This window comes from Bos javanicus, chromosome X, assembly GCF_032452875.1.
Source record: "Bos javanicus breed banteng chromosome X, ARS-OSU_banteng_1.0, whole genome shotgun sequence".
Taxonomy (NCBI): Eukaryota; Metazoa; Chordata; class Mammalia; order Artiodactyla; family Bovidae; genus Bos; species Bos javanicus.
In genome coordinates, this window is record NC_083897.1 from 108,409,559 (window position 1) to 108,433,977 (window position 24,419).

Below are 24,419 nucleotides of genomic sequence, written 5' to 3' on the forward strand. Positions count from 1 at the left end.
GAACCACAAAGGTTAATGGAAAGAAATTCAGGATATTCAGATCTCTAAGGGCAATGACCGGTCTCTCACCAAAAATGTTCCTTTCCCTTTTCAGTCAAAATACTTGGTGTGAAGGACTATTGCTTTGGCCCTGTGGCAATTCTATTATTCTTAATAGCCAGTTGTTTCTCAGTTCCATCATAACTCAAGTAAAAAGAAGAAAAGTAATTTGGAATAAGTCACTTCAGGCCCACAGGCCAATTCACTTGGATTCCACTCAGGTATGTTTATTTTAATAACTGATCTGAAGGCACGTGGAATACCACAGCCGACCAGATTTTAAACAGAAAAGCATAGAACTTAAAAACTAAGCACGCATGCAGCATGGAATAATAATCAAGTTAGGCTTCTTAAAATGCTAACTGCCAGAAAAACCTGAAGCCAGTAGAGCAAAATTCACAGGGCTACACACGCTGAATATTCCTGTTTCTCAGAGGGGCTTTTAAGAAGGCTCAAATCCTGAAGTGGCTCCCTAAAGAAGCAGGGTCAGAGATGGGTCTTATTTGACATGTGTTCTTCTTCCCAAGATATTTGGGTAGGTTTGTTTAAGACTTTTCTTTTCGTTCTTTCTTTCTTTTTTTTAAAGAAAAAGCAGACGTTGTAAGCAAAAGGCCATAACAGCAAAAGAGTTTGTTCTCCGGGAAAGGGCTATGCTGTAACAGTGGGCAACGGTTGGAAAGTCACCAACCCTGTTCTGGCCTCACACAGCATAGATGTGTTAACTAGGGTGCCTTGCACAGACAGTCTGTGGGTGAGAAATTTCCATGCGGCTCGCCTCTGGAGCGCCAAGGACCGTGCACGACGAGTCGAGAGGCCAGTGGGCGGAATAACGTGTGGGGAGCCAGGCATGTGAAAAGGTGAAAGGGTAATGAGGACCCAGAGTGGTTCCTGGGAGAGGCGTGCTGACGCCTGGGGTGGCTAGCTTGGCCCCGCGCCGAGCTGGGCTTTCTGGAGTGTGAGTGTGCATGGGGTGCACCCAGGGTCCTCAATGACTTCTCATGCCAGTGTTATTTATAAACAGATCTCAAGACTGGAAAGCTCTAACCCAGTGCCCCAAGCCTTAGGTCTTCCGTACCCCAGCGGCGGGCTCCGCCCCTCGGTTTCCCAACCTGCCTGGCCCCGCCCTGCCTCTCCTAACTCCTCCCGGGCCCCGCCTCCGCCGCTTTCCACAGCCCTTCCCGTCGGCTCCTGGCTCCAGGCTCCTGGCTCCAGGCTCCAGGCTCCAGGCTCCCACCCGGCTCGGTGGAGGTGGTAGCGCGCAGGCGCCGTTGGCGGCAGACAGAGTGCGGAGTAGCGGCGCGGGGCGCGCGGTGAGTGTGTTGGGCACACGGGGCTCGCAGCCGCAGAATGTGGTTCGGGCTGGGCGTCCCGAGAGGGATTGGAGTGTGTGCGGGTGACGGCCGGGACAGCCGTCGGTCCCGTAAGGAGAAACCTGCCAGACGTGCGGCAGCGGGATTGGCCGCGCTGCCGGAGGGTGTCCGGCTCCTGCTGCGTGGGGAGCAAGAGTGCGTGGTGGCAGGAGCGGGCGAGGATATGTGGAAGAGGAGAAATTGAAGGAAAGGGCTGCGGAGGCTGAAAGTCTGGACTCAGGCTTGGCAGGACCGGGAGGCTCGCCAAGGGCTCTGGAGGGTGTCCCAGCTTCAAGTTTAGTAGCCCCCGCTCAGTGCCCCCGAGCGGCGGGCGTCCCGGGCCCATCCCTTCCCCCGCGCTGCCGTCCTGGAGTGCAGAGTTGCCAGGAACATTCCTCATCGCGGGGGGAGAGGATTTGGAGGAGGTGGGCTGTCGCCCCAGGTTTGTGCCAAGGAGGGCGTGGCACTCGTGTGACTTTCTTCACCCCGCCCCCGGGAATGTGTCCGTCTTCTGGTACATTGTGCTCATGGACATTTTAACAAAGGCTAGGACTGTTTTATAGGCAGTAGCGGGTGACAGCGGGGGCGAGTCGGTGGAAGGGGGAGCGCACAAGGTCTCGGTGCAGCCTTGGGGGACGGGGGAGCGAAAGTGGGGGGCAGACATGGGGGGAGTGGAAGGCAACAACCCTCCTGCCTCAGCTTTTTCCTCCTTTCTGGTCCGCTGATTTTGATTATTGGTAGAAACAGCCTCAAGAGGGATGTGAGTGGAAATTAGTGTGTGTGTTCAGACTGGCTGCAGCCATTGGTTTTGTAATTGTGCTGTTGATGTATTTCTAAGTGTCCCTTAAGGAGAAATGGGAAACTAATGGAATTTAAGAGGAAATAATTGAAAGGAAGAATGAAGAGGTGGTGTGTCAAAACTTAGAGCTAAATTAATGCCTTGAGATAGTCCTAGTATAAATTCAGCCAAACTTTGAAGGATGTGGAGGTGTGAAAGTCAGGGTAAGTGGAAGCTGGTTAGGGCGTGGTTGATTGTTTCAATTAAGAATGGATTTGTGTGTGTGTGTGTGTGTGTGTGTGTGTGTGCACAGGCAAAATTACATTGGGGATATAAAACACCAGGGCAACTCTTGTAATTTAGGATAAGGTTCTGAGGCTTTCATTTTCAAGCATAGGGTTTTTATGGAAAGTAGTTATATGTGTTCCCAAGCATAGATGTTGGTATTTTTACTCATTTGTTTAACTTAATACAATAAAACAAACTGAGCTTCTTCCTCCTCCACCCCTTTCCCCTGCTTCTGAATACTGTTTTATAAACATTTACTTTCAGATCTGAAATGTGTTTAAAGGCACAGTCCCAACCCCCAGATCGTAAAGTGGAGGATTTCTTCTTGCATTATTGTCATTTTACTCTTTCTTTTTCTGTTATTTTAAGTTAAATGCCACTAACATTACCAAATTTGGGGAGAGAAGTATTAGGGATACATCCCTTTTCCAGTGCCTGATGAACTTCTATTTATCCTTTCAGATTCAGCCCAGTTCAGTACTTGGAAAAAATTGGCCAAATCTTTCAGAATGTATTGGGCTTCCCAGGTGGCTCAGTGGTTAAAAAAAAAAAAAAAATCCACCTATCATGCAGGAGATGCGGGTTCGATCCCTGGATGGAGAAGATCCCTTGGAGGAGGAAATGGCAATCCACTCTGGTATTCTTGCCTGGAAAATCCCATGGACAGGGAGCCTGGTGGCTCCCTGTCCATGGGGGTATCATAGTGTCAGATACGACTGAACACGTATGCACTCAGAATGTATTAATCACCTCCTTTTCTGTCAAGCTGACACTACTGGCCTTTTTTCTCTTGTTACTGGAACCTCAGTCTATTGTGTTATCCCAGTACCTAGGACTGCTGGGTATGTACTCAGTGCCTAATAAATGCACTTACAGTTAGATGTTAATAAGTGTTATTAGAAAGATAGTAATTCACATCACATAAGGCTCATGGGATAATAGAAGAAATTCAGAATGCTGAAATTATAGTGTTTGAACACCATTATTTAGAATATGGATAGGAAATAAACACGGAAATATGTTTCCATGTATTAGTCTGTGGAGATCCCTGGGTTGGGAAGATAGATGCCCTGGAGAAGGTAAAGGCTACCCACTCCAGTATTCTGGCCTGGAGAATTCCATGGACTGTATAGTCCATGGGATCGCAAAGAGTCGGACACGACTGAGTGACTTTCACTTATATACTCTTCTTAAAAAGGTATAAAAGCTTTGTATATATATATATAGGCGAAGTAAACATCAGAAAAAGGCTGATTATTTTTTTAAAGGTTGATTTCTGATACCAAAACAAGTGAAAAGTCAACGCAAAATGATTAATCATTTGTAGAAAGACACAAATAGAGTGCCACTGGAATTTAGGAAATTCGTAAGCAGATCAGGCTGACTAGATGGCATCTTCTGGAGGGTAATGTAAGTAAAGAAGCTATAACCGATTAGACCAGTTAGACTAATCAGTTGTATTATACTCCTCCAAAATCATAAGGTGACTTAAACATTTGGCTAGGGAATCTCTTCACAGCACAGTGCCCTCAGTAGACTTGGCCTGACTTTTCTGCCTACAAGTTCTCTTAACACCACCAGCATCCCTGGCCTTCCAGTCACCTCTAGCTAATAACAGAAATTATCTTCCTTTTGCTTGTTACAATTCAAGCTCCTCACCCCAACAGCTGGCTTTCCTCTGCTAAATGGATTTACCCATTGGAGAGAATATCATGAGCAAATGGTTACTCAGTTTATAAGTGAATAAAATTGATACTTTAGTTTTAAAAATGAGTCAGAATCTTGCTTGGTTGGCAACCTGGATGGGAGGGGAGTTTGGGGGAGAACAGATACATGTATATGTATGGCTGAGTCCCTTTGCTGTCCACCTGAAACCATCACAACATTGTTAATCAGCTGCACTCCAGTATATATATAATTTTTTATTCTTTTTTAAATAAGATAAATCTTAATAAAAAGTTTTTTTAAGGAAAGGCAGAAAACCTATTCTGGCTCTTAGTACATTTCTAAGTTTTCTCCCTTCATTTAATTTATCCCCTCTCCACCTAAATGTAAAAACTTTTTTTCTTCATGTCACTTTAAATATAAATATATATAAATAATATTAACCATTATCCCCCCCCAAAACAATCCAAGTTAGTGTTTGGTTTTGTCAGTAAAACTTGGGACTCAGAATGAGTAGCCTCCATAAAACTTCAAAAAAAATAATAAAGTTCTACATCCTTTGTGGTCTGTAGACTACTGAAAAAAATTTTCCCAACCACTGTGATTAAGGCTTTCTGTTTAAAACTTTCCTCACCTAGACTGACTTCCCTATTTCTGGTTTCTTCTCTGATTCTTTGACCAGTCAACCTCAGTCACTTCCACTGAGTCGTCTTCTTAGGGTTCTGTTCAAGACTCTTTCTTTCTGAGTCTTTGCAGGAGACAGTGATATGGTGGTCAATGGTGTCAAATTTGGAGGCAAGAGTTTAAACTTCTGTTTCAAAGTTTCAGTGTCCTTACCTGAAAAATAATGATTACAACACCTGGTAAGTGAGATCAGGTGTGTTAACAGTTTATCAAAGTATCTAGCACATACTAATTGCCCTGAAAACAGTAGTTACAATTATTTGTAATTGCCATTTCTTAGGACACCTACTTAAGCCCACCATAGGCTTCCCAGGTGGCTCAGACGATGAAGAATCTGCCTGCAGTGCAGGGGATCTGGGTTCAATCCCTGCATTGGAAAGATCCCCTGGAGGAGGGCATGACCACCCACTCCAATATTCTTGCCTGGAGAATCCCCATGGACAGAGGAGTCTTGTGGGCTACAGTCCATGGGGTCACAAAGAGTCCAACATGACTGAGCGACTAAACAAACACACATGACAACTACAGTAACAGTTAACTTCAAAATATGAATGTGTTGACATCATGCTTCAGTCCTGTGAGTAGATTCCTCCCATATTTCCAAAAACAGGTGGCTTAGCACACTGGTTCGGAGAAGGCAATGGCACCCCAGTCCAGTACTCTTGCCTAGAAAATCCCATGGATGGAGGAGCCTGGTAGGCTGCAGTCCATGGGGTCGCTGGAGTTGGACACGACTGAGCGACTTCACTTTCACTTTTCACTTTCCTGCATTGGAGAAGGAAATGGCAACCCACTCCAGTGTTCTTGCCTGGAGAATCCCAGGGACGGTGGAGCCTGGTGGGCTGCCGTCTCTGGAGTCACAGAGAGTCGGACACGACTGATGTGACTTAGCAGCAGCAGCAGCACACTGGTTTGCAGACATCAGCGTGCCTAATAATCACAAGAATTCATTGATTTCTGGACCCCATCCCTCGAATTTCTGATGTCTGGAATGGGGCCTGAGGAATATTCATGTCTTGTAAGTTTCCAAATGATGGTATTGCTGCCTACCCTCGGATCCACATTGAGTGGCACTGATTTAGATGGCATTAAGACAGATTGGCAGGGAGGAGGGAAGACCGAAACCAAAAGACCAAGATGTTACCGAAGAGAGGAGCATGCTTAAAATTGGTGGTATTGGATGCCTTGGAAAGTTCAGAAAGGATAAAACTGAGAGAACACAGTTGGATTTGTGTTCTGATTGGAGCCTTTTTATTTGTTTTTCATGTGTGTCAGGTACAAGAGTTGATCTAATTATACTCCTCAATTGGTAGAATATTAACATTATTATGACCAGAAAAAAAGAAAAACAACATATGGCAGATCTTTGAGATAATAGTTCTTAATATGGGGGTGTGCATTAGACTCTGTTAGGGAGCAGTTTTCACCAACACACTTAGGTTTAGTGTGTTGTCTAAAGTGTCTCCCCAGTGCAAACTGATCAAGTCAGAATTTCAGAGTGTAGAACCTGGCATGAAAAAATTCCAGGAGGGTTTCATGTACACTCTAGTTAAGAACCACTTCTTTGAATAATGCTGGTCAGGAAGTAGAAGCAGTGAAAAATATTTTTTTTTAATTGTTGATGAAGGAAGAAGGGAAGAAAAAAAACTGGAGTTTGAGAATTTTAAGGGATCAAGAAAACTGTATTGTGAAAGGGGCGAAAAGCCTACTGGAATGTTTGAAGGTGTAATGCTAAGGGGATATAATTGATAAAACAGAGAACTGGATCCAGAGAGCAGGAGGGCCTAGAATCAGGCACCAAGAGAATAGAGGGGGAAAGAATGAGTTAAGAAAAGTAAATCTAAATGTGAGAGGGGAGAAGTTGAAGGAACACTCTGTAAGGGAGGTTTGTTTGCACACTACTTTTCAGTGGAACTTAAATAGGCCATGAACTCTATGGATTTTTCAAGTTTAGTAATGCTGGTTACTAAAGTTCAGGACTCCAGCTACCTCTTATGGTTGCACAATTGTGTTTTTTTCTACCTTTTTTCATTTAGAAGAATTTTTTGAAGTTAAGTTCAGGCATGCTCTGTCATAACCCCATTTCCCAAGCCCTTCCCCTAAGACTGACATAAGTATATGGTTATCATTCAACAAATGTTTGTGTGCCTCTCAATTGCCAGGTATTATTCTAAGCACTCAGGATATAGCATTGAATAAAATATTTGTATTTTACTGGACATTTCTGTCCTCAAGGAGCTAACATCCTATTTGAGGGAGGAAGAAAATAAACATAAGTAAGTAAAATGTGGGTGTATGTGCACTCCGTGTGTGTGTGTGTGTGTGTACATGTGTATATGTGTATGTGAGTAGAGTTACAGTGTTGTATTCTTTAGAGAAATGCAAAGTAGGAAAAGTGAATAGTGGAGCATCTATAGATATTCATCAGTAGGTGAATAGAGTCTTTTGGAGGGCAGTGATCAGGGAAGACAGTGTCAGCAAAAAGTTTTAAGAGATGAGAAAACTATTTGGAGGAAGAGCTTTATGGGAATAGAGAACAGCAAGTATAGAGGTCCTGAGGTGGTACCTTTTTGAGACGTTTTGCTAGGAATCACAAAACAGTCCTTGTGATGAGAATAGCATGAATGAGTGGGAGTGAATAATAAGAAACAGGGTCACATAAGTAAGAAGGTGTGTTGGAGGGTTAGGGCTATTCCACTCATTTTGAGAGGATATTGTAAGGCTATTGAGTGAGAGGAAAAGCCTTAGAAGGTTTGAAGAGTGAAATGATGTGATCTGATTTCTGTTTCATAAGGATCAATCTGAGTGCTTTGTGGAGTATAGAATTGCAAGGGGAGCTGGAACAGTAGAGACCAGTTTGAGGATAGGTTGGGGTGACTTGAACCAAAGTAATATAATGCTAAAGGTATGATAAGTGACCAGATTTTCTGCTCACTTATTGGAAGTGGAATTGGAAGGGGAATATGGCAAAGGATGAGAGTCAAGGATGATGCCAAGGATTTTGGTCTGAGCAACTAGAACAATGGAGTAGACACTTAGTGAGATATGGAAGATTGTTGGAGAAGAAAATTTGAGAGAAGGAAGACCAAGCATTCAGTACTAGGCATGCTGAGTCTGAGAAGACTTTCTGCTATCCAGGTGGAATTCAGGAGAGTGGCATGGGTGGAGAGGAAGCTCTGGGAATAGATCAGATCATTACAAGGAAAGAGAAGGACTCACTCCTTAAACAAATAAATTAATGAACTGTTTTTAGAGCATTTTAGGCTCACAGCAAAACTGAGTAGAAAATAGTCCTCCAGCTTTGTTCTTCAGTATTAAGTTGACTCTTTTAGGTCTCTTGGCTCTCCATATAAATTTTGGAGTAAGTTTGTTGATATCCACAAAATACCTTGCTAGCTTTTGATTGAGATTGTGTTGAGCCTATTGATCATCATGGGAAGAACTGACATCTTGCCACTATTGAATCTGTATTTCCATGAATGTGGAATAATTCTCCATTTATTTAGTTCTCCTTTGATGTCTTTGGTCACAAATATGAGGCATTTTCCTCATAATGGATTTTGAACAAACTTTTTTAGATTTATATATAAGTAATTCATTTTGTGGGGAGTGCTAATATAAATGGTAATATATTTTAAATTTCCAATTCCACTTATTTATTACTGGTGTTTAGGGAATTGAGTAACTTTTGCACATTAATCTTGTGTCTTGCAACTTTGCTATCATTGCTTATTAGCTCCAGGAGTCTTTGTTGTTGATTCTTTGGGGGTTTTCTACATTGTCGATAATGCCATCTGTGAAAAAAGTTTGATTTCTTACTTACCAATCCGTGTAACTTGGGAAGGAATTCCCAGGTGGCGCTAGTGGTAAAGAAGCCACCTGCCAATGCAGAAGATGCAAGTTCAATCCCTGGGTCAGGAGGATCCCCTGGAGAAGGGAGTGGCTACCCACTCCAGTATTCTTGGCTAGGCAATCCCATGGACAAGAGGAGCCTTGTGGGTGACAGTCCATGGGGTCACAAAAGAGTTGGACATGACTGAGCGCACACACACACAACTTGGAAAAGAGTGGTAAGAGGAGACATTATTGACTTGTTCCTTATTTTAGCTGGAAAGTTTTGTGTTTCTCCCTATTAAGTATGGTGTTAAGCTATAGGTTTTTGTAGATATTCTTAACAAGTTGAGGAAGTTCACTTCTACTTCTCATTTTCTGAGAGTTCTTAATCATGTATGGGGTGTTGGATTTTGTAAAGTCCTTTCTCCGCATCTGCTGATATGTTCGTGCTATTTTTCTTCTTTTGCCTATTGATGTGATGGATTACATTAATTGATCTTCAAATATTGAATCAGCATTGCATAGCTGGGATAAATCTCACTTGGTTATGGTTTGTAATTCTTTTTATACATCGCTGCATTTGATTTGCTAGTATTTTGTTGAGGGTTTTTGCAGGTATGTTCATGAGAGATACTAGTCAGTAGTTTTCTTTTCCTGTAATGTCTTTGTCTGGTTTTGGTATTAGGGTAATTCTGGCTTCATAAGTTAGGAAGTATTCCCTTGGTTTGGTTTCTATCTTCTGGAAGAGACTGTAGAAAATTGGTGTAGTTTCTCCTTAAGGGTTTGATAGACTTCACAGGTGAGCCCATCTGAGCCTGTTGCTTTCCTTTTTGAAAGGTTATTAATTATTGATTCTATTTCTTTAATATATAATATATATTCATATTGTCTATTTCTTCTTGTATGAGTTTTGGCAGGTTGACTCTTTCAAGGAATTGGTTTAATGGATTTGTTCATAATAATCTTTTATTAACCTTTTAATGTCTCCATGCAATCTGTAATGGTGGCTTTTATTTCAAGTAATGTAATTTGTCTCTCTCTTTTTTTTCTTAGCTTGGCTAGAAGATTATTAATTAAAAAAAAATCTTTTCAAAGTGTCAGGTTTTGGTTTTATTTTCTCTATTCATTCCTCGTTTTCAGTTTCATTGTGATATCTGCTCTAATTTTTATTATTTCTCTTCTTTTGCTTCTTTGAATTGAAGTCACTTTCTGACTTTCTATGGTAGAAGCTTAGATTGTTGATTTTTAGAGCTTTTTTCTTTAAATGGGCTTCCCAGGTGGCGGTAGCGGTAAAGAACCTTATATGTATGCATTCATTGGTATAAATTTTCCTCTAAGCACTGCTTTCACTGCATTCCATAGTATTTGGTAAGTTTTATTTTCATATAGTTCAAAATATTTTAAAATTTGAGAGTTCATGTGTTGTTTATAGTGAGTTGTTTAATCATCATGTGTTTGAGGATTTTGCAGTTATCTTACTGATTTCTGGTGTAATTGCATGGTGGTCTGAGAGCAGACAGTATATGATTTATATTCTTTTAAATTTGCTAAGGTTGCATTTTATGTCCCAGAACGTGGTTTATTTTGGTGCATATTCCATCAAGCTAGAGAAAAATGAGAATTCTGTTGTTGGATGAAGTCGTCTTTAGATATCAGTTGTATCCAATTGATTGGTGGTACTATAGAGTTACTGAATTTGTGCCTGCTGAATCTGTCCAGTTCAGTTAGAGGAGTGTTGAAGTCTGTAATAATAGGAGATTCATCTGTTTTTCCTTGCAGTTCTGACAGGTTTTGCCTCATATATTTTAACACTTTGTTGTTATGTGCATACATTAAGGATTGTTATGTCTTCTTGAAGAACTGACCCCCTTTGTCATTGTGTTATGATATTATCCTCTTATCTCTGACAACTTTCCTTGCCCTGAAGTAGCTCTGTCAGAAATTGATATAGCTGCTTCTACTTTCTTTGATTAATTACTAGCATGGTATATTTCTCCATGCCTTTACTTTTCATCTGTGTGTGTCTTTCTATGTAAAATGTGTTTCTTGTAGACAATATATATTTGGGTTTTATTCTTTCATCCACTCTGACAATCTGTCTTTTCATTGGTATATTTAGATCATTAATGTTTTAAAAGGATTATTGATATAGTTGGATTAATAACTACCATACTGCTTTCTGTTTGTTGTTCTTTGTTCCTGTTTTTGCCTTTCATACTTCTCCTGTGTCTTAATTGACACTTTACATGGTTCCATTTTCTCTTATTTGTTAGTGTATCAGTAAACTTAAAAAAAAAAAACAGCATTTTTTAATGGTTGCCATAGCATTTGCTAAATACACGTTTCCAACTAATCCAATTCCACTTTCAAATAATACTGTATCACTTCATATGTAATAGAAGTACTGTATAATAACAAAATATTCCAAATTCCTCCCTCCTATTCTTTGTATCATTGTTATTCATTTCACTTATACATAAGCGTATATATAAGTATTTATAACTGAATGTACTGTTGCTAGTAGTTTGAGCAAATTGTAATCTTTTAGATCATTTAAGAATGAGGAAAAAGTTTTTATATTACTTCTAGTTATTCATTTTTTGATGCTCTTCATTTCTTTATGTAGCTCCTTATTTCTGACCTATATTATTTTCCTTCTCTCTGAAGAACTTTTAACAAATCTTGTCAGGTAGATCTACTAGCAAGAAGTTGCCTTAGTTTTTGCCTGTCTGAGCAAATCTTTATTTCTCCTTCTCTTTAGACAGATAATCTCTTAGAGTACAAAATTCTGAGTGGGTGATTTTTTTTCTCTCAACACTCTCAAGTATTTCTGTTCACTCCCTTCTCGTTTGCTTGGTTTCTGAGGAAATGTCAGATATACAGTTAGCTCTCGAACATCATGGGGATTAATCCAAGTGAGTATAACTTACTGCCATACCTCCATAGCTCCAGTTCCTCTGCATCCACAAAATCAACCAACTAGGACTCTGTGGTACTTCAGTATTTACTATTGAAAAATATCTGCATATAAGTGAGCCTGGGCAGTTTAAATCCAGGTTGTTCAAGGGGCAACTTACCTTTGTTCCTCTAGTGATACTTTTTTTTTTTTCCTCCTTTGGGTTGTTTTCCAGATTTTTTGTCTTTGATTTTCTGCAATTTGACTATAACATTCCTAGACATAGCTTTTGGTTTGTTTCTTTGTTTTGCTTTTATCCTGTTTAGCATTTTATCCTGCTTGATGTTCTCTGAGCTTCCTGGATCTATGGTTTGGTGTCTGACGTTTATTGGGGAAACTCTCACTCATTATTGCTTCAAATACTGCTGCTGTTCTTCTGTCTGTTTCCTCTTTCTGGTATTCTCATTATACATATGTTACATCTTTTGTAGTTGTCTCAGAGATCTTGGATATTCCTTTCTTTTCAGTTTTGCTGTTTCTGTTTTCATATTTTCAAGCTTAGAAATTCTTTACTTAGCTGTATCCATTCTCCTAATAAGCCTATCAAAAGCATTCTTTATTTGAGTTACAGCATTTTTGATTGGTAGCATTTCTTTTTGATACTTTCTTGGAATGTCTATCTCTCCACTTACATTATCCATCTTTTCTTGCATGTTGTTTACTTTTTACATTAAAGCCCATATCATATTTGCTTTTTAACTGCTGCTGGGTCTTTGTTGCTTTGCATGGGCTTCTCTCTGTGGGGGCCTCTCTCGTTGCAGAGCACAGGCTATAGGTGCACCGGCTTCAGTAGTTGCCACACATGGGCTCAACAGTTGCGGTTCCTGGTCTCTAGGGCATGTGGGCTAAGTAGTTGTGGCACACGGGCTTAATTGCTCCACGACATGTGGAATCTTCCCAGACCAGGGGTCGAACTGCTGTCCCTTGTGTTGGCAGGCAGATTCTTATCCACTGCGCCACCAAAGAAGTCTCAAGTCCATAGCATGTTATTCCTAGTATTTTAAAATTCCTGGTCTGATAATTCTAACATTTTAGCATCTCCCAAAGAAGTGGCTTTATGCAATGTATGTCACACTTTTATTCAACATTTATTGAGCACTTTTGCTGTGAAAGGGGTGTGCTTTACCCTTTGTAGAGTAGAAACATAAGTATTTCTCAAGAATATTATTGAGCATAATGAAATGAGAGTCGAATAAAGTTCCACAAGGCAGGGATAATCAGAGCTCTTAAAAATGCTCAATGGTTGCTTTTCTTTCTCTATTATTGTGTGGTAATAGCTGGTATACTTCTTTTCAAGCTCATTCACATACATATATGAATTTTTGATAGTATTCATTATCTTCTGGAAAGGCTTGGCGGTTAAATGGGCCAGAATTGAAATAACAATTTGAGCTTCTTAATTGAAAATAACAATTTTCAGTGCCTCATAATTTAGAACCTAGGATTTCTTTAGGAGAGGGTATGCTATTTTATATTCCTGACTTGGAATAAGTTCCCTGCATTCTATTTTTTCCCTTCTTTGTGTCCTAGAAGATACATGTTATTTCCTGGAATCCTAGGTAACCAAGCTCCTCCTTTTTGACCGACAAAACCTATTCAAAGCACTGTGTGTTCTGTGTAAGGGCTCTAGTCTGGCTCTAGAGAGCCTGTTCTTTGTGGTTTGGTTTCTAATGTTATGCATTACCATTTTGAAAAAAAAAAATCCATATGACTAACTTGCCACAGTAATCCTGTCTGACATGTTTGTTTCAGAGAGAAAGCTGGCGAAGTTAGAAACACATGCCTAGTTGAAAATTTGCTGTCACTGCAGAAAAAAGTTAATGGAATATATTCCTAGTCTTTTCTTCTATGTTAGTATTACTCATGGGAGCAGAATAATGATTTTTGGCAAGAATATATTTACTTTCCTGTGTAATTTTATCATACTTCAATTTCTCACTCATTTTTTCCCTAGGATTTATCAAGAAAATATTATTATATACAGGAGTAAAAATAAAAATTCTTTCTTTAGGCTCATAAGCAGTTAGTCTGAAAATACACATTTTTGTTGCATTAATATGAACTATCCACAAACACTGAAAGCTTCCAGCCTGCAGGTACCACTTCATAGTGCTTCTCCAGTCCCTTCTCCAGGGGATCTTTCTGACCTAGGGATCGAACCCGGGTCTCCTGTTGCAGGCAGATTCTTTACTGTCTGAGCCACCAGGGAAGCTCCTATAAAGCCCCACCCACCCCTAAAGACTGAGCTCTTCACTTTCTTAAAAGGTTGTGTACCCCTAACCTTTCTGAGTTGGGTTCTGCTTTTCTGCCTTAGTTCCTTATTTGCATTTCAGCTCTTAACTGTTGAACTGGTGCTAGTTCTCTGCCAGAATCTCAGCCTCATTAGCTAGGGGTCAGAGCATCTCTGTTGTCTTTGTCTACTTTGGTCTTTGCCTGGTGAGGGTTGGGAATCAGAAATCTGAACATCCAGTGACTCCTCACCACTGGAGTGGGTGGCCTCCACTGTACTTCATCAGGGCTGATAAGAGGCAGGATATATCAGGGCCTTCAGAAAACCAGGAAAGGCACTGGGGTAAATCCTGTTTGGAATGGGATTTTGTTTTTTCCTCTGGGACCCAAGCACACTCTTAGCAACCCTGTCCTTCACAGGAATATAGTTGAGTTCATTACTCAGAAGGTTGCCCACATTATTTTTTTCTTCTCATCTCTCAAGCGACACGGATTATCTTCCTTAATAATGATAATAACAGCAGTGACAACCCTTCCATGTTGTACCAGACATTTTTCTTCTATTATTTTTATTATCTTGTAAGGGATATGATATTTACACCCACTTTTATACCAAGGACACTGCAGTTCATCAAGCTTTAGAGCTCAAGGTCACTTCGGGGTGTTCAGGAAGAGAAAATGTATATTGAACACTTACCATGCATGCGTTTCAAACATCAGACATGATCTTGCAGGCGTTAGGTGCTTATTCATTGTTGAATAAATGAATGAATGAGAGGATACTGTGTAAATTTGTTAGAAAGGTTAATCTCTTTGTGCTTAACACAGCAGCAGGCATGGGTTGGTGCTCAGAAAATATTTGTTGAATTGATGACACTATTCATTCAAATATTGTTGAATTAGATTATCCAGTGTACCCTTCTATTAGAACATGATGATGAATATAAGTGTTTGAGTGATAGATATAGTCTTCTGGGAAAGAAAAGATGAGCTTTTTTTTTTTTTTTTAATTTTGACCTCTACACAGCATATGGACTTTGGTTCCCTGACCAGAGATCTAACCCATATCCCTTGCATTGGAAGCACAGAATCTTAACCACTGCACCACCAGAGAAGTCCTAAACACAGATTTTAATGGATGTTTTTGTCCTTTGATTCCCTCAAAGAGTAATTGATATCCTATGCTGAACTCCACTTGCGGTAAAGGCTTCGTTTACCTACTTTGTCTTACTCAGTCTCTCACTCATTCACTGCTAAAAACTCCTTCCTTGATTTCTGCCCTTTCCCTAGATAATGCCATTAATTCTATAACCTGCTACATTCTGCACACTGACAATTCCCACAAATAGATCAGAATTTTTTAGTCAAACTTTTTCCTCAACGACCTAGGGTCATATAAATGACTGTCGACCTTCAACTAAAACGTCTTAGAACTTTCCCCCCTGCCCACTGCCCCATGTATGTATCTCTGCTTCTCCTTTGTGGCTCATATTGTTAAAGAGGAGGAGATTCTGTATTCAGGACAGAGACCTCTTGGTAAGAAGTGGCCTGAGTTTAATTACGAATGTGACCACGTGGGGTTCCCTTAGCCACTGCTGGGGAGAAATAGCCGTCTTGACCTTGAGTTAAGGCCTCTAACTTCAGGGGCTGTGGTCTGCATCACCTCTGCCAAACAAGTTTTGTCTTTTGGTGCTTTTCTGTGCTGCACTATGCGTGTGGTCCTGTGCTCAGTCACGTCCAACTCTTTGCGACCCCATGGACTGTAGCCCCCCAGGCTCCTCTGTCCCTGGGATTTCTCAGGCAAGAATACTGGAGTGGGTTGCCATTTCCTTCTCCAGGGGATCTTCCTGATCCAGGGATCGAACCCACGTCCCCTGCATGGCAGACAGATTCTTTACCAGTGAGCCACCAGGGAAGCCCTCAATTGTTTTCTGTGCCAGTGACCTCTTCCTCCTTGCTGATGCAAGTAGGGATGACAGGAGCAGGAGGCCTCTTTCTTCGGACCTTCCTTTCTCAAGTGTGATGTGTGAGAATGTACTCTGATCATCACGTCCACAGAACTCTCAAGGTCTGTGTGGATTTTTCCCCCATTGTCTCTTCCTTTCCTGGCTGGATAATAGACCATATGTTTTTGTGTGAGTTATTTTTCCTGTGACTTCCAGTCCTCACAGGAGGCCTTCCCAGTGACACTGTGCAGTTCACTCTTACCTATTTCTCTGGGCCTATCCATAGTTTCCCCTTTTTGTGCTAGAGCCACAGGACTTCAGCTGATAGTGTTATGTTTTTTCCTGTTACATTACTACAATGGCATGTGGTTTTGCTTTCCTTTTTTTCCTTTATCCCATTTATGTGGGACCCATTTGTTTAAAGCTGTATATGAAATGTTTTCAAACAACCTTAAAGCCAGACACTGTCTCTATAATGTTGGTAAAGAAATGTTAAGCATTCTTTCCTACATTTAGTCACATTAAAGAGAAATTTATTAAAAATATTTTATTCTTTTTATTCCAAAATATTTACTAGAACTTCTATGTAGTATTGATGAAAGCTGTGGATTCTATTAAGATGACCAAAAGTTAATGTATATCTAAGCTCCATATTGTCATAGGCGAATCTTAGTTGCTATGTGATCATCTACTGTGTGTCTGTCCATGCTGTGCTGTGCTGTGCTGAGTCGCTCAGTCGTGTCTGATTCTTTGTGACCCTATGCACTGTAGCCCACCAGGCTTCTCTGCCCATGGGATTCTCCAGGCAAGAATACTAGAGTGGGTTGCCATGCCCTCCTCCAGGGGATTTCCCAACCCATGGATCAAACCCAGGTCTCCTGCATTGCAGGCGGATTCTTTACTGTCTGAGCCACCAAGGAAGCCCAAGAACACTGGAGTGGGTAGCCTATCCCTTCTCTAGGGGATCTTCCCAACCCAGGAATGTAACCGGGGTCTCCTGCATTGCAGGAGAATTCTTTACCAGCTGAGCTACCAGGAAAGCCCTTGTCTGTCCATATCTGTATTTAAAGAAATGTAATTCCAACTCATTTTGTTGTCGGTTCCCCAGCTAGCAAGGACTAAGGCAGAGAGTGTCACAGGGAGCTCTGACATAGGTTTGTTGACAACCTAAGGTTCTAGCACTGTCTGGGGTAGATAATTCTGATTATAGTGCACTGATTGCTTTAGAACCATACCCCTTGATCTTGACTTTACTGTGTTAGACCAGAAGCAGCAGCATTAATTGCATGGAATATTATGAAATCCTGAGAACATCCTTCTGAGGACCAAGAGTGAGTCGTTGGGGAAGTGTACAGAGCTGGTATACCACTTCCTTCATTGTGATTCCACATACCTCCCACAAATAGACCCCCTGCTTCAAGGGTGCTTATATTTGGAGTGCTTTATTCCATTAACCTGTGTGAGTAGGTGAAAGGTTATTTTGTTAAAAACTTCACGTTTACCTTCCTTCCCCATCACTTTTCTTTTATTTAGTTCAGGGCTCAGCTGAAATGCTCAGTGTTTCTCCATAGCGAGTGCTTCAGAAATCTTGGCACTGAATATCATTCTAATAAAAACATGTAAATTCAGCATCTTGTAGAAAAGCTTCTCTGTGCGGCACCTGGGCCACCTTGCATGTCTTCACTCAGGCCCCACGGGCAGTGCTTGACCATAGTCTGAGTCAAGTCTTGGCGAAATGCCCCATGGTTCCTCCTGGAGCAAGGGGAAATAAGCAGCCTGGTGAGGAGCTGTCATGAGGCAGTTTCTTGTAACATACCTCGTGGGAAATCTCCTAAGTCCATTTCTCATCCATCTCCTCATTCAGCTGAGGGCAGAGGCTTCCGTCTCGTTCCCCGTGGAGTACAACTTTTGGTGTCTGTGTACGTCAGTAAAGCTGCTTGGGTTTCATTTAGAGGTGGCTCCTTGATGGCAGCATGACACATCGCTTGGACATCTGTCTTTGGGCCCCTCCTGTTTGATGTCAGCCTATGGGATTAAGTACTTGGTACACTGACACATACTGATTTTGCTTTTGCTGTGTGCGTAAGTAGTAAATTGTTTGAATCCATTTGAACTCATTGTCTCCTTACCAGCCTAATCTATGGAAGTGTGGCAAGCCAACCCAGCGGCTGCACTAATAATACTTGTGACCTCGTGAACCATTGAATTGGTGCTTTGGGAATGTTGACTGTGTGACACAGTGAGGCATTGGGGCTCTCACTGGCCAAACCCTCAGCTCCTAGATGTACCATGGGGTACACTTTCAGCCTTTGTACTTGTCTTTGAGCAGAGTGGGGCCCCCAGTTTGTAGGTGAACAGAGCCTTTCTATTGGAATTACCCTTTTCTCACATTTCCAGGCCAAGGAAAATACCAATATCTGCTTTTTAGAAAGCCTTATTTATAGAACTGGAAAGACCACACAAATTCTGAAGTTCCCTTCCCCCCACCTCCCAGCCTCTGACTCTTTCGAAGTGTGGTGGAAAAGAAGGACTAATCACCGTGTTTGGGCCTGCTCAGAATGGTGTACTTTAAATGGTACATTCTTACTCAGGAGGTGGTTCTCTTGCTCATAGATTTTGTGACATTTTGGTTTCCAAAGACACCAAATGTTTCACCATTCAAGCACGTACAAAACATACAAAACATTTCTATTCTGGCATTAGATCTGGGAAAAAGAGAAAACAATATGGAGGGCAATTTCTACTTACATATTTTTGGAATTTTTTTCTATAATACTTCTTGATTTTGCACTAGAGTTTTTTTTTTTTTTTTTAATGTAGACATTCAAGGCTATAACTTTACCACTAAGCACAACTTTAACTGCATTCCACAGATTTTATGTTGTACTTTTATTACCATTTAGTTCAAAATATTGTCTAATTTCTCTTGTCATTTATTTTGAAGTTTTTATGTGTTTTCCCATGTTGAAAGCTTTTTATCCAGGTGCAGTCATATACATTTCACTACATGGTACTATAATTTTTATGTAGTACTCTTTCAGTTTATCAGACCCCTTTCAGAAGAGAAGGTAGTATGTGTATAATTGAATTTTGATCCAATGGTTATTTAGAGTTTTATTGTTTACTTTCCAAATATGTAGGGTTTTCCTCGTTTACATGTTGGTATTTGTGAGGAAGATGTTAACACAGGGAGTCTAGTTGCTAACTTTTCATGTCTCTAAAGGAACCTGGAACCATATTCTTGGTTAACCCCTGGGAATGTGGCCCTCTGCATGTTTTCATGTTAATGGTTGATTTTGTTTTACACACCAGGAGCAATAGACCATGCTGTACCTGTTTGTCAGAACTACTTTGTACAAACATCTAGATTGATGAAGTATACCTAGTTTCATTGTTGGGGTTCTGAGTGTCAGTTCCCACGGCTGGATATGCCTGTATGACCAGCCCTTCATATAAGCCGTGAAACTGAGACTCAGTTGCTTTTTCTTCTCTTCCCTGGGCAGAGAGATTTTGCATATGTCCCTGTATTTTGTTTCAAGAATGTATAAGAAGGTGTGTGTCTGACCTCTCTGGATTCTTCTACCCAATGCATATATTTTCTCTCTTGCTTTTACTCTGTACTCTAGACTGCAATGAATCTTAGCCATGAGTATAACCTGCTTTTGACTCTTTCTTGGTCAATCACAAGCTTGAGGGTGGTCCTGTGTGCCCTAAAACTGTATTTTTTTTTTTTTTTCACAATCCTCTGTCCATGGGATTTTCCAGGCAATAGTACTGGAGTGGATTGCCATTTCCTTCTCCACTAAAACTGTATTCTAATTTGATTCAATTGTGGTCAAAGAACATACTCCATATGATTTCAGTTTTTTTTTTTTTTTAAGAAAAAATTATTGAGGCTTGTTTTATAACCTAGAATATGATCTCTCCTGGTAGCTATACCATGTAAATCTGAAAAAGAATGTGTTCTGCCATTATTGATTATGTCATTCTATAAATATATATTAAGTCAAAGTGGCTGATAATGTTGTGCAGGTCTTCTGTGGTTTTGCTGATATTTTTTTTCCTCTAGTTCAATCCATTGCTGAAGGTGGAGTGTTAAAGTCCCCAACTATAATTGGAGAATTGCCTATTTCTCCCCTTCAGTTCTGTCAGTTCTTATTTCATATACTTGAAAATTGTTATGAAATGCATACACATTTAGGTTGATCCCTTCCTGTTAAATTGACCCTTTTATCATTATGAAGAGTCCTTTATATCTGATAATACATTTGGTTTTAAAATTCGTCTTGTGATGTTAATGGTCGTTTTAGCCTTTTCCTTATTACTCTCTTCAAGGTATATTTTTTCATCTGCTCATTTTTAACCCATGTATTTATATTTAAAATGAATATTTTGTAAACAGCATAGACTTGTGTAGTTTGTTTCATTTTTGCCTTCTGACAGTTTCTACTTAATTGTAATGATTAACATGATTGGGCTTATGCCAAATATTTCTATTTTTATTTTCTACACATCTGTTTTTCCTTCCTCTCTTCTTCCTGCCATGTTTCTAGAGGACTTGAATATGTTTTCAGAATTCTATTTTATTTTGTCTATTGATATTTTAGCTATTCTTGTTTGTACTGTTTTTATAGTGGCTGCCCTAGGAGTTACAATATACAAGCATAACTTTTCACAGTCCACTTAATTAGTTAATAATGTACTACTTGGTACATTAGTTAATAATGTACTACTTCAAGTAAAACATGAAAATCTTACAAACTTATATGTCCACATTTCTGTTCTTTCTTTTTATACGTGTTAAATGTCGGCATGCATACACACACACTCCACAAGACTCTGTTATCGCTTTAGTTTTAGACAGCTTCTTGATTTATAAAAAAATTTAGAAGAAAAAGCAAAATATAGTCCTCTGTTTTTATTCTGCCATTTATCACTTCTGATGTTCTTTATTCATATTTGAGTGTCCCAATTTCATCTGATACCATTTCCCTTACAGCTAAATAACTTCTTGTATTTCTTACAAGGCAAGTCTGCTACCAACAAATGCACTTCTTATAGTGATCTGCCAGTGACAGAAGCTTTTAATTTTTTTTAAATTAAAGATCTGAAAGTATCTTTATTTTGTTTTCCCTCCTCAGGGATATGTGTACTGGATATAGAATTCTGGGTTAACATTCCCCCAGCCCTCCAAGATTTTAAAGATGTTGGCTTCAGTCTTTCTGTCCTCCATGGTTTCTGATGAGAAGTTAAAACATTAATCAGATCATTGTTTTCTTATTGGTGATATGCCATTTTTCTCTGGTTGCTTTCAAGATTTGCTCTTCATCTTCGGCTTACAATGGTTTATTATCTACTTTGTGTTTATCCTGCTTTGATTCATGTATCTTGTATCCATGAATTTCTTTCATCAATTTTGGGAAATTTTCATCCACTATTTCTTTAAAATTTTTTCCTCTCTCCTTTTCATCTGGTATTCTAATTACATTTATTTATGACTATATAATATCATTTAACAGGTCTCTTAGCTCCTGTTCATTTTGTTTTATTTTATTTCTCTGTATTCCTCACCTTCTGTAATTTCTATTGTTCAGTCTTTAAGTTCTCTTACTTATTCCTCTGTCATATCCATTTGGATGTTACTCAACCTAGTGATATTTTTTTCAGATATTATGTATTTTTTGTTCTAAAATTTCATTTTCATTGTTTCTGTTTCTCTGCTGAGACTTCTAGTATCTTGGCTGAAGCTTTCATCAGTTAATCATTACAACATCTCAGCCATAATTGAATCCAGTTCTCATGCTTTCTTTGTCTCATCTAACTAGATTGTTTTGTTTTATTATGCTTTGACATTTTTTGCTGAAAACTGTACATCACGTACTGGGTAATAGGAACTGAGATAAATAGGCCTTTAGTGTGAAGTTTGATGTTAGTCTGGCCAAAAGTTAGGCTGTGTGTAGTATTTACTGTAGCTGTAGTTGTCAGGATAAACTTTCCTCTGGTATCTTTATTTTTCACTTTCCTCTTGTATTCAGGTTCTCCTAGGGACTTGTTCTTAAATATGGTCTGGGATGTGCTGTACTTTCAGTTTTATTCCCCTGTCATTATACAAGAATTCTATTGATGAGGTGGGAAGGTGCAGGGAGAGACAAAGTGCTTTATAATCCTAAGGTTGGGTCTCAGTCTTTTAGTGAAACTGTACCCCTGCACTGTGACCTTCACAACTACTTCTCAGCTTTTGTTTTTCCCCCTTAGATTACATCTCTTTTGCATTGACAAGTGGGTTCTTTACCACTAGCGCCACCTGGAAAGCCCCTTAGATGAGACAGAAAGACAAAATGGGGCTGGAATTGGGTGATTTCTTTTCCCCATGTGGAAGGCTAAAGGGGGTTAGAACTAACAGGGTATTTGGGTATTTTGAGTATTTCACTTCCCAGAGGTTGACTCAGTTCAGTTCAGTCACTCAGTTGCGTCTGACTCTGCGACCCCATGGACTGCAGCATGCCAGGCTTCCCTGTCCATCACCAACTCCCAGAACTTGCTCAAACTCATGTCCATTGAGTCAGTGATGCCAAGGTTGACTAGGCTTTGTTAAATAGTCTCTCTCTCTCTCTCTTTTATAATTTTATTTGTTTATTATATTTGGCTGTGGTGAGTCTTCACTGCTGCGCAGGCTTTTCTTTAGTTGCACTACATGGGCTTCTCACTGCAGTGGCTTCTTGGTGCAGAGCATGGACTCTAGGGCATATTGTTGTTGTTCAGTCTCTCAGTCTTGTCTGACTCTTTGTGACACTATGGACTGCAGCACACCAGGCTTCCCTGTCCTTCACTGTCTCCTGGAATTTGCTCAAACTCATTTCCATCGAGTTGGTGATGCCATCCAACCATCTCATCCTCTGTTGTCCCCTTCTCCTCCTGCCTTCAATTTTGCCCAGCATCAAGGTCTTTTCCAGTGAGTCAACTCTTCACATCAGGTGACCAAAATATTGGAGCTTCAGCTTCAGCCTCAGTCCTTCCAATGAATATTCAGGGTTGATTTCCTTCAGGATTGGCTGGTTTGATCTCCTTGCTGTCCAGGGGACTTTCAAGAGTCTTCTCCAGCACCACAGTTTGAAAGCATTGATTCTTCGGCGCTCAGCCTCCTTTATGGTCCTACTCTCACATCCATACATGGTTATTGGAAGAACCATAGGCTTCAGTAATTGTGACATGTGGGCTCAGTAGTTACAGTTCCTGGTTTCTAGAGCACAGGCTCCACAGTTGTGGTGCACAGGCTCAGTTGCTCCACAGCATGTGGGATCTTCCCAGACCAGGGATCTATCCCATGTCTCCTGCATTGGTGATGGATTCTTTATCACTGAGCCACCAGGGAAGCCCCAGATAGTTTCTCTTGAGGGCAGGCCTCGTTAAGAGGTAGAGAATGTTCTGAACATATTGCACAATGGCTATTTTTCCCCCCTCTCCCTGCTGAAAGCCTGAGGGAATTTTTCTCTGATCTTCTCTGTGAGAACTTGGTAGGGCTCCTGGTAGTCAAACTCACAAAAGTATTAGGGTCTGCCTGAGATCAGCCCCACCCCCTGAAGTTTTTAACTCTCAAACTTATCTACACTGAGCCTCCAGCAATCAACTACAGTTTAGGTTCTCTACTCTGATTCTGGGTTTCCCTTGTGGCTCTGCTGGTCGAGAATTCACCTACAATGCAGAAGACCTGGGTGAGACCCCTGGGTTGGGAAGATGCCCTGGAGAAGGGAAAGGCTACCCACTCCAGTATTCTGGCCTGGAGAATTCATGGACTGTACAGTCCATGGGGTTGCAAAGAGTCGGACACGACTGAGTGAATTTCACTTTCACATTCACTCTGCTTCTGGTTCTGGAGTTTTCTTTTCCTGGGCTTCTTTCTGCTTTGATACATTGGATTTTCTAAATGGACCTGTCTGTCTCTCCAGTTTTGAAGGGTTTGCCCTGTGAGCTCAGTCCTCTGATGGATCTAGAAAGAATTGTTGATTTTCAGTTTGTTCACCTTTTTTCTTATTGTGGAATTGGGAGTGGCAACTTCTAAGGTCCTTATATACCAAGGTCAGAAATCAGGTTTTTATGAATTGAAAGCAGGTCTCCTTGTATTTCGTTGAGGATAGCCACTTTAGCATCCTTGTCTGTTAGTTCCAACATCTCAATTCATCTAGGAGTTGGACTAGAATGGTTTTCTTTTCTCCTGATAATGTTTTATATTGTGTGTGTGTGTAGTACATACATATATATATATACTTTGTATGCTGGGTAGTTTGGGATTGTATCTTGGATATCATGAGTGTTATAAAATTCAGTAGATACTGGAGATACTGGACTATATGATGTTTATCCAGTAAGTACTGTATTTTAGCAGCCAGTTTTGTTGGCTGGGCTTGAACAGCTAACTCTTGTATAGTAGCTCTTGTCTTTGTTCAGATCTGTTGTTTCTGGATGGCTGTTAAGAGTCTAGTCTGGGCCCAGAGGGTTGGTATGGGGAGGGAGGAGGGAGGAGGGTTCGGGATGGGGAACACATGTATACCTGTGGCGGATTCATTTTGATATTTGGCAAAACTAATACAATTATGTAAAGATTAAAAATAAAATAAAATTAGAAAAAAAAAAAAGAGGAAAAAAAAAGAGTC

At 40.4% G+C, this 24,419-nt stretch overlaps 2 protein-coding genes across 2 annotated transcripts in view; both read left to right on the forward strand.

Annotated features, from left to right (window-relative positions):
• The first annotated feature begins 1,311 nt into the window (after positions 1-1,311).
• The window catches only part of LOC133243494 (transcription factor E2F6-like), a 70,028-nt gene continuing 46,920 nt past the window's right edge, over positions 1,312-24,419 (forward strand). Inside the window, exon 1 of the mRNA XM_061410455.1 lies at positions 1,312-1,349. The gene's annotated coding sequence lies outside the window, so the exon portion shown is untranslated. The remainder of the gene's footprint in view (positions 1,350-24,419) is intronic.
• PRRG1 (proline rich and Gla domain 1) overlaps positions 1,319-24,419 on the forward strand; it is a 143,760-nt gene continuing 120,659 nt past the window's right edge. The window contains exon 1 of the mRNA XM_061410456.1: positions 1,319-1,349. The gene's annotated coding sequence lies outside the window, so the exon portion shown is untranslated. The remainder of the gene's footprint in view (positions 1,350-24,419) is intronic.